Below are 917 nucleotides of genomic sequence, written 5' to 3'. Positions count from 1 at the left end.
TAGTTGGCCCTGTCCGACCCCCTCCTTTCTCAGCCTCCAGTATTTATGCTGCAATAGTTTATGTGCCTGGGGGCTAGGGTTAGTCTTTTATATCTGGTGTAATTCTCCTGTCTTATTTGTTGTCCCCTCCCGGAGGATCTGAGCCCTAGGACCATGCCTCAGGACTACCTGGCCTGATGACTCCTGGCTGTCTCCAATCCAACTGGTCGTGCTGCTGCTCCAGTTTCAACTGCTCTGCCTGCGGCTATGGAACTCTGACCTGTTCACCGGAGCATGCTACCTTGACCCAGACCTGCTGTTTTCAACTCTCTCTCTCTCTCTCTCTCTCTCTACCACACCTGCTGTCTTGACCTCTGAATGCTCGGCTATGAAAAGCCAACTGACATTTACTCCTGAGGTACGGACCTGCTGGTCATCTATGAATGTTTGAACATCTTGAAGAACAATCTGACATTAATGGCTATATACTCTCACAATCTCCACCCGGGACAGCCAGAGAGAACTGGCCACCCCTCCGAGCCTGGTTCTTCTCTAGGTTTCTTCCTATGTTCCTGCCTTTCTAAGGAGTTTTTCCTAGCCACTGGTGCTTCTAGTCTGCATTGCTTGCTGTTTGGGGTTTTAGGCTGGCATTCTCTATAGCACTTTGTGACATCAGCTGATGTAAAAAGGGCTTTATAAATACATTGGATTGATTCATTCATTAGTTCACCACCACACACTCATCATCATCTTCATCAGCATGGGCCTATTCATTACATGACAGAGGAAATACAGTGAAGCCCATCTCATGCGTGCTATGTTTTGAGGTAGGATATGTTAGACTATGTAAATGAAACATATCACAAGGTTACTATTTTGCAAGCCCGTTCTGTCTTTTTTATGATGTATTATTTCAGGGATTATTATGCATCTCGCGC

This window comes from Oncorhynchus mykiss, chromosome 18 (assembly GCF_057628025.1).
Source record: "Oncorhynchus mykiss isolate SJ-2025 chromosome 18, ASM5762802v1, whole genome shotgun sequence".
NCBI classification, from domain to species: Eukaryota; Metazoa; Chordata; class Actinopteri; order Salmoniformes; family Salmonidae; genus Oncorhynchus; species Oncorhynchus mykiss.
This window is presented reverse-complemented; position numbering follows the sequence as displayed.